We start from the raw sequence: 14,955 nt of genomic DNA on the forward strand, positions 1-14,955 counted from the left end.
GTTTAAATAATATAAATGTCTGTGTGTTTATCCACTTGGGTTGTTGGACTAACAGGGCTTGATGGCACCTGGAGAGAAGGTCTCCAACTACAAACAACTATCTATTTATGAGTTGGTATTCTTTTGAAATTTACTTCCATGTACTCATTTATTCAAGTAATGTTGATGGGAACCCTACTATGAGCTAGCAATTCTGTGACATAGGAACCATTTTTAATATGATAGTCAAAGCCTCATGCTTTCATGTTAATTACCAATGGGTAATGCTGGAAACATTATACAACTTATGATAAAATGAATAGAAAGTCCTTTGCATCTTTAATTGCCTTTAGAGATTAACCCATGAAACACAAGTTGAATATAAAGAGGAAAACGAGAAGTTACATTTAGTGGTACGATCTGTTTAGAAGTATGTTTCCATGACAGAATTTATTATCTCTATGGTTATAATAATTATTTAAGTCATAACACTGAACACACAATAGCTTTACTTTTAAATTTAATGCTGGTAACTTCTTTCGTTCCACTTCTTTTTTATAATGGAAAGGTACATAACTAATAAAAAAAAAAAAGCTAGAAGAAAATTCCTTTAAGCAGAGCTTAAAAGTAGATGCCACTGTTTCTATAAACCTTTCTATTTGTCCTAGACACCCAATCATCATGTTTAACATGCACAGTGACAGGACTGCAGGACAGGCAGGATAACACTACTCATCCCAAATAGCAAAAAGATACTAGGATTTAATGAATCATTCACTGATACTGACCAGAGTTGTAGATGAAGGTCCATCCTTGTCTATTGCCATTCCTGCATCCTACAGGGTATGGACTGAACACGCTCAGTGTGTGTCTGACAGAGAGCCAAGCAACAGAGGTAACCACCTGATATTGTCATTACTGCCATGCTGGTTTTGCTGTCACTGGTTCTGACCAGAGTATCAGATTTCCCTTTACTATTTCTGAAGCACTTTGGCACGCTGAATCCATTTCCCCTTAATGCTTCAGCTATATCAATCGTCCTTCTGATTGGCTTCTCTGGGATGCTTGGTCATACAGTAGGTGGAGGAAATCAGCCTATTTATGAGAAGGATGGAAAGCCGTCCAGCTTCTAATGGCCTTATGATTCATCCCCTGGTGGCTCAGAGGCCTTTCTGAACAACAGCGATTGCCATCTGGTTTCTTTAGGAATGATAAATTCAGCAATAAATATGCTTCTTGGGACTCTGTCCCTCTAAATACAAGTTACAAATACTGTGAGTCACAAGTTCCCACCCAACAACACAACAGCTAGAACTCAAACGATCCATTGACATTGCCTGTACCACCCAACTACGAGTTTTGTCTAGGCTACATTTCTTTTGGATTCACTACAACCTTTTTTTTCTTAACACACATGCACACACACACACACACACACACACACACACACACACACACACACTTTTTTTTTAAGAGGCAGGGGCATGCAGCCAAATGAACTGCGTTAAGCAGTGGGTTCCATTTTAGGTGTTGACAGTGTATAATAAATCCAGACCTACCTAACATTTACAGGAACATTATAAAATGAGTGAAATGGCATGAGCTGGTTGCCAGGCCAACCAGACAAACACAATAAACAGGCAACAGTGACAGGGATAAGTTACACCATCTCTCCGGTCTAAAATATATCACTTTACATTAGTCTTTGACCACTTTGGAAGCTTTTTGTTTTATATTTTTTCAAAACTTTCTTTAGAGCACAGATTAGCATTAAATCTTTTCAGATGGGGAAGTCTTTTTCTCTTTTGGTTTTTATCTCCCGAAACTTGCACGGCTCCAAAAAGCGAACATTTATTTTTATTTTAACCCTAATTAAAAAATAAATTCAAGTCTCAGGAACAATGTTAAGGCTCAAATCCTGAAGGTTCCCTTCTGGCAGATTAAAAAGAAAAAAAAATCCCTAGACTAGAAGGAAAATAAACAATAGCAGTAGTCAGTGTACTTAGTTGGTTTAAATGTTCTGTTAAAATGATAGCATTGCTAGCCGGCTGCTTAACTCTTTGCAGGCTAGGCTACACACTGAAGTCCCTTTTGTCCTGATGCAGCATGCATTTTGTTACAAGCAAAAGACTATAGGATATTGCCTCCAGAAACATCTTAGAAAGTATTTACTTCAAACTTTTGGGCAGAAAATCTACACAGAAATAAGCAGGATGAGTTAGGGTTGGTTTTTTGTTTTTTGTTTTTTTTTTCTTAATGAAAAATAGTATTTTTCTGCTGTTTATGCTAAATTGAAGTGTTTATTTTCACTGATTTACTCATATTCCTGTTCTTTCTATTTCTCTTTTTTTTTTTTTTTTTTTTTTTCGGGGGCGGGGAGGTTCTAGACAGGGTTTCTCTGTGTAGCTTTGCTCCGTTCCTGGAGCGTCACCACTGCCTGGCTAAACGTTTAAGTCTTTTTTTTTTTTAGATTTATTTATTATGTATACAGTGTTCTGCCTACATGTGTCCTTGCAGGCCAGAAGATGGCACCATATTTCATTGTGGGTGGCTGTGAGCCACCATGTGGTTGCTGCGAATTTAACTCTGGACCTCTGGAAGAACAGTCAGTGCTCTTAACCACTGAGCCATCTCTCCAGCCCAAGTCTTCCTATTTCTTTCACCGTAAGTTGCAAGCATCAAAGCAGAAGAATTGGGAGCAGTCTGTATAAAACTAAATAAAACTATACCTGTACAACATGGGGAATACTTTAACACTCAGTTTAACCAAATACAGTTTGTTTGAACCACTGGAAATACTACCAGGTTTTCAACTACCACTCCACAAAACACACTTGTTAATAGATTAGTCAACTTCTTGCACTTTTCCCTAGACATTCTGAATTTCTAGAGCAAAAACTACATGTCTCAGAGAATGACTTAGGTCTGGGTTAGAAGGGACAGTATGCTATCTGCTTATACAGGCCATTTATAGAAATTTGATTTTCCTAGCACTTAATAGAAATACATATATAAATTATAAAACAAAAAAATCTGATCTTACATGAAAATATTATCATGAGTATAGTGTCACTGAGAATAGCTCATTTAATCAACGCACCCCATGTGCTTCAAATCTGTTTGCAAGCACCTGAGTGGGTGGTGTCATACTAGACACAGGGTGTGATTAGCTCATTCATTACAGTCAACATTTTTAAATTCTTCCTTCATCACTAAAAATGTTACTAGGTGGGGAGACCCTAGTCTGGTTTCCCTCTCACTGATGCGCTCTCTGCCTGCTTTTACATCTGGTGCTTTGCTTTAAGAAAATTAATAGGGTGTTAAGGCTACTGGGAGGAGGCAGAGTATATGAGGATGAGAAAAGCTCCTGCAGAACCAGTTAAAAGGCATCAACATTCCCAGCTCATCCTGAAAATGGGACCATATTGAGCTGTTTGTTTGTCTTTGACCATATTAAAATTGACATTTCCATGAGAATTGCAGAGGATTTTTTGCATTGACCCTAGCAAAGACATCATTTTCTAATGTGCCGAATTTGGGGGGGAATAATTCAGAGCCCTCCTTGATAACTTTTCATTTCTAATTCCACATTTTTGATATTTTGCTTGTCCACACAGAGATTGATGTTCTAATAAATTACAATTTAATTTTCCAATTAAAACATTTTTGGTAGGAAAGAAATACACATAGGTTTGTTATATTGACAGCAACAATCCCTCACACTGTTTTGTGCATACCCTTGGCCACATGATTTTATGACACCATTATCTATGTACATGCAGTTTGTCATCTGTCCCCTACTCCTTTGTATCATTGATGTGATTTGTTAATAGAGGGATGTAAACATGAATGTGTTAAGCCGGGCGGTGGTGGCACATGCCTTTAATCCCAGCACTCAGGAGGCAGAGGCAGGTGGATCTCTGTGAGTTCGAGGCCAGCAAAGTTCCAGGAAAGGTGCAAAGCTACACAGGGAAACCCTGTCTCGAAAAACAAAAAAACAAAAAACAAACAAACAAACAAACAAAGAGTGTGTTAATTCCAAGTGCTTCTCTGTCTTTTACAAAAACATGCCTATCCAGCTTTCTAGAGAGTAAAGAAACATATAACCAATTATTGTTTTGAGCCTAGCTTACATTGTCTTGCTTGGTACTTGAGTTGCCCATCCAAGATAAAAGAAACAACCCTCCAAGCCTCTCTGGATCAACAGCTACTCCTAGGCTCAAATCTTCAAAAATTCTTATTGTCATAAGCGAGAAATCTTTGACGTAGATTGTTATATAGTATATGGTGGCAAGAGATTACCTGCTGAAAAAAAAAGGAGGACTTCCATGACCCACTGGACTCTGTAAACAGTTAAATTGCACTCTAGTACCCATAGCTACTACTTGTCACTGCCCCCAACCCCTGTCCAATGGGCAATTTACTGAAACCTGTACGCTGGGTCACACTGATCTCAAGCTTCTTCCCAGGTGCTTGATCATACTCTCTGAGGTCCCAGAAGCTCTTGTGGGACTCAGACTTGGTCACTGTTGTCCCCAAATAAGTAATGAATACGTTTATTGGTCATAATGAAATATTCCAAGACAGTACTTATCCTTTTGACTTAAAGAAAGCAAGGAGCCCACTAGAGGAGGCTTATGGCACACCCATAGACACACACATACCACATGAATTTTAATATATATACATATATATTACACACACACACACACACACACACACACACACACTGCAACTAGAGAGCATGAGTCAGTTGATTGGTCATTATGTTACTTCTTGAACTCTACCTGCTCTGGTTGGTTTTTTTGTTTTTGTTTTTTAATGTAAGTTTGATATAAACCAGGATCATCTGGGAAGAGGAAATCTCAATTGAGGAACTTAATTGGTCTTTGAACATGTATGTCTAGGCATCATTTTCTCAATTAATAATTGATACAGGAGAGCTCAGCTCACTCGAAAACAGTGCCATCCCTGGGCAGGTGGGCCTGGACTGTGTAAAGGTACTGAGTGAGCCAGGGGAAGCAAGTCAGTAAGCAGTGTTTCTCTCTAGTTGTGCTTCAGCTCCTGCCTCTAGGTTACTGAATTGAGATCCTGCTCTGACATCCCTCAGTGATGGGTGAAAGGTGAAAGGAAAACTACAACACTCAATTTACTTCCAATTAGCATTTTAGGACAGCAACAAAATGCAAATGAGGATGCCATCCACCCTGTGCATACCATGTATGGAAACATTCACATGTTTCAACAAATTTCATTTCTAGTACCTTATGACTAACTGGCGATTCTTTCTTGACTCTATCTGTAGAATTCAGCAAGTAATATAATTATTTAAGTTTAAATTTCTTTCTCTGTAATAATATCAGAATTATGGGACATAATAGATATTTATTAATAGATAAAATATTAATAAAAAGAAAGAAATGATTTGATGTCCTTTGAAATAATATAATTTACTTATATTTTAAAACAAGCACCATGATAAATATAATACAAAACACATCAATAATATTAGAAATAAAGTTATTGGAAGAAAAACAAATGAAAACATATTTCCTACTTCAGCTATGATATGAGTCTGATTTGAGTGACACTTGACATTCTCCAAAATATAGATTCTCCTTATACTACTGGAGGCAGGACACTAAGCTGCTCTCTAATTATCATGATATCAATGAACTGAATTCAATAACCATTTCACTTTTGACTTCATAGTATCAAACAAACAAGAAAACTACAACAAAACCTTTAAGTAAAACAGACAAGCCACTGGCCAGTCATTATTACTTCTATTCTTGACATGTACACTCCCCAAATAATCATTGTTACGAAGATAGGAAGAGAAAGCTACTGAATTAAAGGCCTGGAAGATAGGTAGCTTTATTTCTTCACCCTCATGTTGACAGTTCACTTGAATGGTGAATAGTTTGTGCAAATGTCTAAAATGTTTTAACCTCACAAGCTGTTAAACACCCAGACTCTGAGACGCTGCCCACAGTTGACTGAAGCAGCCTCGGTGGGTGAACTCGCTGTCCTGTGTCGCTTGGGTTCATCTTTCTTCATCATTTCTCCCTTTCTCCTCGGTCTTTGCTAGCTGTGCTGTTCGCATGTTTCCAAAGGAAGGGTGGGGTGCGCCCTCTGACTCCTGCTGTCTTGACATTTTTAGCAGCCTACAACCTTTCCTGGCCACTACCATTTACAGACTTGAGCTTCTCCATGTCTTTGCCAAATAGCAAGCGTCTGGCTCATGAACTCTGAGGTAGACTCCTATGAAATGGAAACATGGCCACTCCACCATAGGAAAGCAAAGACAGGACCTGAAATGTCAACGTGTGAAAAGTCAAGGTTAATGGAGTGCAAGATTTTTACAAGAGTACTGCCACCCTGCAATGTCTAATTAAACCAAGTGAGGTCCAGATGGCAGGCACCTTAAAAGATGCCAATTATAGATTCAAATGTTTTTGTCTGGCCCATTTTCCTAGAAAGATTAATCCCTAATGACAACTTGCTTTAGACATCAGACAACATTTTATTCCATCAGAGATCTTAGTAATGTCTTGTGAATATATATGTATGTATGTGTGTATGTGTGTGGGTATATATTATGATTCAGTGAGAGATTCTGTCTCAAGAGAATAAGGTGGGGCACCAGCCTCTGACCTCTGGCATATGTGTCACAGGTGAGCACAACACACACACACACACACATTTAGTATTGAAACAGTCTTTTGATATGTTAAAAAGATATCTCTATCATGAGATACTTCAAACCTTTCACTCCTCTATACCATATTTAAAATGTATATATGTATATATATATATATATATATATGCAAAAATTATTGTTCATTTAATAATTCACATGTTCAGACACCCTTTAACTTCAAGTTTTTGATGGTTAGCTTGAGGGGAAAACTGAGTGGATCTCTGGTAAATGATTTAAAAAAAAGTACAACACTTATAGTTGAATTAAAGCAATTAAATTGGGGGATAGTTTTTGGTTGTTGAAACTAAAATTTCATGTTCTATCATCCTAAAAGAAGAAAATGAATCCTAGGCAGAGCCAACATCAGAAAACATAAGTTGGAAAATTCAGCCAGGCTAAAAAAAATGGGGTGGGGGGAATTTCAACCTACTGGGAACATGGGTGTTTGGATGGGGTGGAGCAGCAATGCTTTCACTCTGGGACACAAAAGGGAAGTAGATCTACTGAGACTTAGAGTTGGAAAACATTTACCAGCTTAGTAATTAGCTCTCCCATCACATCCAAAATGATTTCAGAACTGTGAGTAAACTCTGTGGTATTGAGGGCCTGGGAAGACAGCTCAGCCTGTAAAAGGCATTCTTCTCAAGTGCGAGGACCTGAGTTTAGGTCCCCAGAAGCCATATAAAAAGCTACATGTGGTGGAATGTGTCTGTAGCCCCAGAACTGGGGAAGTGGAGACAGGTGGACCCTAGAGCTTGCTGGTCAGCAGACTGGACATTAGGTGGGACTCCTGATGCAATGAGAAACCCAACTCAAGAGAGTAAGATGTGACTTCAGTCTCTGGCCTCTGACATGTGTCACAGGTGAGTGCAAACACCACACATACACTTCAGTGTTGAGACACTACCCTATGATAAGTTAAAAAGAGTTCTCTGACATGGGATGCTTTAAGTCTTCCATCCTGCTGTACCGTGAATTTCTAGAGTAGAAATAAGACATTGCATACATCATTGACCTGCCACAAGCACACATGCGCAAGGAGATTCTAAGTGTTTCACTTTTGTTTTGTTTTGTTTTCTTCTCCCCCTCCCATAGGGTTATTTGCAACAGCCAAGGCTGTGGATTCTAATTCTGTGAGGCTGAGAGTGACCTTGAACTTCTGATCCTCCTGCTTTCACCTTACATGTGCTAGGATGATAGGTACGGGGCCACTACACCCAATTTACTCAGTGCCAGTGATTAAACCCAGGCTTCCTTCATGATAGGCAAGGACTCTACCAACTATAGCCACATCCATAGTCTAAGAGCTCTCAGATCTTATATTTTAAAAATGTTTATATCAAAATTATAAATCTATATTGACTGCAATATTAAATAATTAAGATTTATGGGAAAAGGAAAAATCACTCACACACATACACACATACATACACACACATACATATACTCACACACCTACACATACTGACTTCTAGAGGTATTGTGTAATACAGAATGAGAAGGTGGGTAAGGATTTGCTTTGTTTCTCACAGTAGCTCTTAGGCGACATGCTTAGTGAATGCAGAGGGCAATAACAAAAAGTCTCATACAAAGTCCTTCGTGAGTGAACTCCACTTGTGTGCAGAGCTTTTTATTTTTTATTTTATTTTTATTTTTTATTTTTCAAGACAGGGTTTCTCTGTGTAACTTTGCACATTTCCTGGAACTCGCTTTGTAGACCAGGCTGGCCTCGAACTCACAGAGATCTGCCTGCCTCTGTCTCCTGAGTGCTGGGATTAAAGGCATGTGCCACCACCACCCAGTGTGTGCAGAGCTTTTTATCTGTCCAGAGATCAAAGGTAATTCTGAGGTTTTGAATTGGAAGGAAAGAATATTGATAAAATCAGGGCCAACGAACTGCAGAACAATTTGTTTCCTCACTTGTGAAATGTGAATCCATGGAAATTTTTTAGGGTTTGAGCATGAGAAAATAAACTTATGAGACCATTCTTCCTCTGTAGGTATGTCCATGGAATGAATGAATGATCTAGCAAAAGATAATTCTCACAGATAAGATTTGTTCCAATAGGAAGAAATTTGAGGCCTTTATTCAAGTGACAGATTCAAAAAGCTAGACTGGACAGAAAGAAAATAGATATGAACATGACAATTGAAGGCAAATTAAATGATGTAAGGGAGTTTTGTTTGTATGGGTTTTGTAGAAGCCCTACATGATACACATACAGAGGTACGTGTATGTGTGTGTGTGAGTATGCACATGTGTGTGCATATGTGTGCATGTGTGTATGTATGTGTCTCTGCTGGTACATGTGTCTCTATGTGTGTGTGTGTGTGTGTGTGTGTTTGTATATATGTGCATATGCTATTATATGTCTGTGTATGTCTCTCTCTCTTCCTCTCCCTCTCTCCCTATATATATACATATATATATATATACATATGTTTGTATGTGTGTTTATGTGTCTGTCTCTATATCTAGTTATCATTCTGTGGGTATGTATGTGTCTGTATATGTCTGCCATTCTCTATTTCTCTGTGTGTATATGTAGATGTGTATGTTTCTAAAGTATACTTATGTTTGTGCATTTGTATATATGTATATGTATACATATCTCTTTTGTCTCTCTGTGTGTGTCTCTCTGTTTCTCTGTCATATGTGTATGTGTGTGCGTGTGCTTACATGTATATGTGTATGAACACACATGTGTACTTGCTGAGGAACAAAAAGAAATTTGAAAAATCAGTTTATAGTCAGTTAACTGTTCAAAGTAATCTTCACTAATATTACTAAGCCATAAAAGCCCAGAGGATACATCACACTGACAATTCCAATTAATCATCAAACAATTTTCATACAGGTAGCACTTTACCTAAATATCTAGCTTTATTCGTAGACTGGTCTTGCTATGTAGGCCAAGCTTCCTGAACTAGAAAACTCCACCCTTGCCTCTCAAGTGCTGGAATTACTACCATGCTCCACCATGCCTGAACATTTACTCACCTTATCAGTTCTTTTCACCAGTGCTGGTTTCGTCACGGTTTCCTTACTAGTTCTTCTACTGAAAAGTCCACAGTAATAATTTGCAAAGTTCTGTGTATATTAGAAACAGTTATGGAGACATTTACTCACTTTAAACATTCAATTCTATGAACCTTCACAGACCTTTAAGGGCAAAAGTCATTACTGTCCCCAGCTCCAAGTGAACAATAACTAGGTTTTTCTCTATTTTGGAGGGGGCAGGTGCCATTTATACACATCATACATCTTTGTACTGTTGATTTATTTTTGGCTTACACATAAACATAATTTCCTTAGTTGTTGTATAGTACAATAAACAAAATGTTTTGAAAAATCATCAGAAACAATGACTAGGAAAAAGATCTGTTCAAGAAAATGGGATAAATTTATTGTGATAAATGTGATGTCATTGTTTTCTACATAAGAACATTCTCACAATGAATTCATGAATGTTGGAGACGTTTGTTAAGCTAATATCTTCATTTAATATTTATTTAATTATTTAAGATTTAGTTTTCATTATTTGTGTGTATGCATGCATGTGTGGTGTACATTTGTGTATGGGTTCCAGTAGAAGCAAGAGGAGGGTATTGGATCCCCTGGAACTAGAGTTACAGGCAGTTGTGACCCACTCACCTGCTTGGGAATTGAACTCAAATCTTCTGAAAGAGCATCGATCACTCTCAACCACACAACCACCTTTACAGTCCCCAGTCCATAATATTTAAATGTAACAAAACATCACATATCAAAGGTTGTAAAAATTATTATATATCAACAAAAATAAACACAAATGAACGACCAATTAACTCAAAGAGTTTGATATAAATTTTGTTCTGGCTTAAAAGAAAGCATACTGTAAGACATTTAGTAGGTATAAAAGTACTGGGGGAAACAGAAAAAGTGTTACTTCTCTGAGGGTGGACCCTTCAGGTACATTCAGCCTGGAGCAGTAGGTTCACAGAAAACTGGGTTTTCTGTTCTCTGAGAAAAACCATAGTTGTGGTTAGCCAGGGAACTGGCTTCAGCCCACGGTTTGAGGAGGGTGCAGAAAGTGACCACATGGAAATTGGTGTTCAGAGAAACTGCATCTGGAGAGCAAATTTTCTAGGCAGCCGACAGCTGAAAATGTCAAATGGTTTGAAAAATAAACAATATGACAAGGCAGATGCATGCGATGAAGTCTTCAAGATGCTCTCACAGACCAGCATATACAAGTTGGCATGATGAACCCCCACCCCCTATAACATTTTCTTAAGAGTAAAAAGAAAAAGAGAAGGAAGCTTTGAGGCTTGAGCTGAGGGGTCAGCAAACCATCCCAGCTGTGTCCTCACCCTCCTCCCCCCCCACACACACACACTTCCCTTCATGTAGATCCAACTGCATATTCCCTGCTGGGTTCTCCTTTTCCAAATGACAAGCCTCCTACTTCTGGTGAGCCAATGCTCCTAAACTCTGAAGAAACAGTATAATTATCTGATATATATTGAAGAGATGGCCCCTATGGGTATCACAACATTGGCACGCTGATATAAGTAAGGTATTCAATATGACTTTGCAAATAAAATTATCTTTCTTTTTTGGTGGTGGTGGGATGGAGGCTCTTCAAGGCAGGGTTTCTCTTTGTGGCCCTGGAGGTCCTGAAACTTGCTCTGTAGACCAGGCTGGCTTCTAACTCAGAGATCCTCCTGCCTCTGCCTCCCAAGTGCTGGGATTAAAGGGGTGTGCACCACTGACCAGTGTGAAAAGATCTTTCCAGGAATTCATACTCAGGCTTGCACAGGTGCAGGGGGACATTGCTAATAAAAGGAAAAGCTGGTCAGACAGGAAGGAAAATCTTCAGGGAAGTTCAAAATTGCAGTCTGATCACGTGGAGTTTAACAGTGACGTACATTAGTCTCATAGCCGATACTTGTGGCTCACTGGTTAACTGCTTGGAGTTTCTATTGTGTTTTTTGATTTGTTGTTTTTTCATTCTTTCTCGTCCTTAAAATTTTTGATGAGTGTCAGGTAATTCCACCAGATCCTGTCTGGTGATTGCCCCTATGGTATGCGTCTCTTTCCTTACCTGAACAAATGCCTGGGGATTTCTATCTGTTCTAGTCATCCGTGTCTTTAATCTAGGAACACACCTACCAGCCTTCAACACGTCTTACACCTTTTGCTTTTTGTCATTTTCGTTTTGTGTTTATCTGTGTAATAAGCATGAGCAGTATTACTAATCAGCACAGGGTGCTGATGTCTTTCTTTTGTGATTTTTTTCATTGGGGGTAGTGAAGGCATGAGTAAAGATATAAAGGGAACCCAGTGCTTTACTTCACAGGGTGCTTTTAACAGCTACACCAATGTCATGTCATGTAGTTTGGCTAATAGGACTATCAAAACAACACCGTTTTGGAGCTGAGTGTAGTTCATGCTTATAATAACAGTGACGTAGAGAGAAGAAGATTTAGTCATGAGAATAGGCTTACTTGAGAGTTTAAGGCTAGCTTGGACTATACAACAAAAACCTGTTAGGAAAAACAACACACACACACACACACACACACACACACGACACACGCACGCACGCACGCACGCACGCACGCACTGATACAGAAAAAGAGGGATCTGTAGCTCTCACAGTACAGTACATCTCAAAACTGCACAGCTTTAAGAAGTGATCATTTATTTAACTTAACAAACTTGGTTGCAACCATCTGAAAGATTTTTCTACCAACATTTATTTAGGGGACTCTGCTTCTGGGGGATAACTGTACTATGATTCATTATCCATTAGTTTATGTTCTCACAGTGACAATATCAAGGTTGCCAGGACAGGTAAGTGTGGTGATATATTGTGACCCCCAAATATATTGTTCACCCTAATAAGCAGGGAAAGCCAGACACTACATTAAACGTAGAAGTCAAGCAATGGTAGCACATGCCTTTAGTCCTAGCATTAGCGAGGAGGCAGAGATCCATCTGGATCTCCATGAGTTCAAGGCCATACTGGGAAACAGAGCCAGGCATAATGACACATGCCTTTAGTCACAGCACTAATCATAGAGATCTGGAGGTCTGTATAGACAGACAGGAAGTGATGTAGCTGGGCAGAGAGAGGAACTGAGATGCAGAACAAAAAGGCATAGTTGGTATACAGAAAATAGGTCTCTTTGGATGAGGATTTCCAAGTGATAAGAACACGGCTGGCTTCTTTCTGCTTTTCTTATCTCAGTTTTTACTTCAATATCTGGCTCCAGGTTTTTTGTTCATAAAACCATTTAGCAATTCTCTAGCTAGCTCTTATAACTTAACCTATTTTTATTAATCTATAAGTTGCCACATGGTTGTGGCTTACTGGTACTTTTACATCTTGCTTCTCCTGGTGGCTTCTGGCATCTCCTTCCTTGCCTTTCTCCTCCCACTCTCTCTTGGATTTTCCCATCTGGCTCCATCCTGCCCTGCCATAGGACAATGCAGCTTTATTTATCAAGCAATCAGAGCAACACATATTCACAGCATACAGAAAGACATCCCACAACAGGTAAGCAGGCAGGTCTCCATGTCTGAACTGTGTGAATGTGTCTAACTGTGTTTCTTCTGCCATTCACCTGTAGGCAAATGAGTCTTTATTCAGCTCAGAGTCCAGGGAAGAGGAAATCAACTTTACTCATTTGAGAGAAAGGTGTGTGGGGGAAAGTTTGTATGTATTCATAGTTATTCCTGGTCTTCACATTTGTGTGATGGAGGTATTTATTAATGTTTTGGCTTGTATATTTTTAAAAATACACAAACCTATGCTAATTTTAAATATATCACTCAGTCATCCCTTCATTGTCTCAAATAGCTTCAGCATATTATTCTGGATAACAATTGTAATTTTTAAATAATTTTGTCTTATGTGATTCAACTTTAAAAGCCTAAACACATTTTCATCATCAGGCTGTTGAGAACTTCATTATGTATGTTTTGTCCTATCTGGCTGTAATGATTTTCTTTCAAAGCCCTTAAGCCACCTCATTATCAGATCCAAATCTATCAAAAGTGTAGCTTTTATTCATTGACACATGTGGAGATTAGGGTAGAGTGGGTAAAAAAGAATTCCAGGGGAACACTCTATTGATTACAACTTGTAAAGCAATACATAATAAAATTGAAAAAGCAAAAGTAAGTATAATGAGAATAAAAAGAGTTGAAAGAGACAGCTCAGTGGTTAAGAGCTCTTATTGTTCTTGTAGTGGACCTAAGTGCACCCACTTGGTGGTTCATGACTCTCTGTAACTTCAGTTCCAAAGGTTCCAACACAGTCTTCTGGCCTCTGTGGGCACCAGGCATATAGGTAGTGTACATACATACATGAAGGCAAAACATACATACACATAAAATTAAGTAATACATCTTTTAAAAGAAGATAACAATAAAATTAACATAGGAATCTGACTTAGTTACAGGGAGTCTCTCTCTCTCTCTCTCTCTCTCTCTCTCTCTCTCTCTCTCTCTGTGTGTGTGTGTGTGTGTGTGTGTGTGTGTGTGTGTGTGTGTGTGTGGTTTCTATGCACTGTCACAGGACAATTTTTGGAAATCTATTTCTCCTTTCCCCATGTAGGTTCTGGGGATCAAACTTGGGTCATCAGGCTTGGCAACAAGTGCCTTCACCAGCTGAGTCAACTTGCCTGATTTCCATTTTTATTTTGAGACAGCATCTTTCTGTCCTCAAACTCTCTGGTCAGCTAGGCTGGGTTATCAGCAAGCCCTTGGCATTCTCTTATCTCCACATCTCCACCTTCCCTGTGCTGTGACCACAAGTATGTGCAACTGTAACCAACTTCTGTTGCATAGGTTATAGGGATTAAACTCAGTACTTATGCTTTCAAGGCACAAATTTAATGAACTTTCCATCCTAGTCCCACAAAACAGAACAAAACTCTATAAATCTTCTCCATTTATACCCTCCTCTCTTCAATATAGAACTTCTGATGGTCAACACAACACTGTTTTATTTTCTTCTTCTGATACCATCAGCCTAGTTACTTGTAACGTTCTGTTCAACACCACACAAATTTCTTTCTAGTAATGGACCAGCTGCCTCTGCCTCTCCCTTGGTCTGGAAACTGGGGTCTCCACCTTTGTCACCTGACTCAAGAAAATGGATGAGGTCATTTCTTTTGGTTTGTTTCCACAGGCTGTGATAATCTTGGTGTCACGGCTTAGCTTCCCCACCTGCTTTTGAGCCCTTTCCAATTCACTAAGTACTTCCCATCACATTCTTGTA

This window comes from Onychomys torridus, chromosome 8 (assembly GCF_903995425.1).
Source record: "Onychomys torridus chromosome 8, mOncTor1.1, whole genome shotgun sequence".
Classification (NCBI taxonomy): Eukaryota; Metazoa; Chordata; class Mammalia; order Rodentia; family Cricetidae; genus Onychomys; species Onychomys torridus.